Raw genomic sequence first — 481 nt, 5'->3', positions numbered from 1 at the left:
CCCTTGGTGCCTGGCTCCGACTCCTCACGGCCTGGGACAGGGCTGTGGGCCACAGCGGGGAGGACAGGGCCAGGCAGGTCCTTGGGGGCCGCCCGAGTTCACGTGGGAGCCGCGGCGCCCGCGGGGGCCGGGTCGGCAGGGGCGGCAGGCAGTGGGGCGCATCCCCCCCTCCTGTCCCCGGCACCCCAGTCACGGGGCTAGGAAGAATGGATCAGAGGGGAGTCTCGCCCTCCAGCCCCCAACCCCACCCACCACCTCCCGAAGTTCTTGCCACAGAAATGCTCCCTGGAGCTCGTGGGTCCAGGCCTCTCACCCCCCAACCGCCTCGCCCACACCCCCGTCCCCGGGCCCAGTCGGGGTGCCGTGCCCCCTCTGCCAGCACGCACCCCTGATTTCCGCGCTTTGCCCCACAGAGAAGAGCAAGGACCGTGGCAGCAACAGCATCGGCGCCCGTCTGAACCGAGTGGAGGACAAGGTAGGC

The 481-nt window shown here is 71.1% G+C and overlaps 1 protein-coding gene across 1 annotated transcript in view; it reads left to right on the top strand.

Annotated features, from left to right (window-relative positions):
• KCNQ1 (potassium voltage-gated channel subfamily Q member 1) overlaps window positions 1-481 on the top strand; it is a 318108-nt gene that overhangs the window by 244254 nt on the left and 73373 nt on the right. The window lies entirely within an intron of this gene.

The sequence above is a fragment of the Pteropus vampyrus genome, unplaced genomic scaffold, assembly GCF_000151845.1.
Source record: "Pteropus vampyrus isolate Shadow unplaced genomic scaffold, Pvam_2.0 Scaffold187, whole genome shotgun sequence".
NCBI lineage: Eukaryota > Metazoa > Chordata > Mammalia > Chiroptera > Pteropodidae > Pteropus > Pteropus vampyrus.
This window is presented reverse-complemented; position numbering and strand designations above follow the sequence as displayed.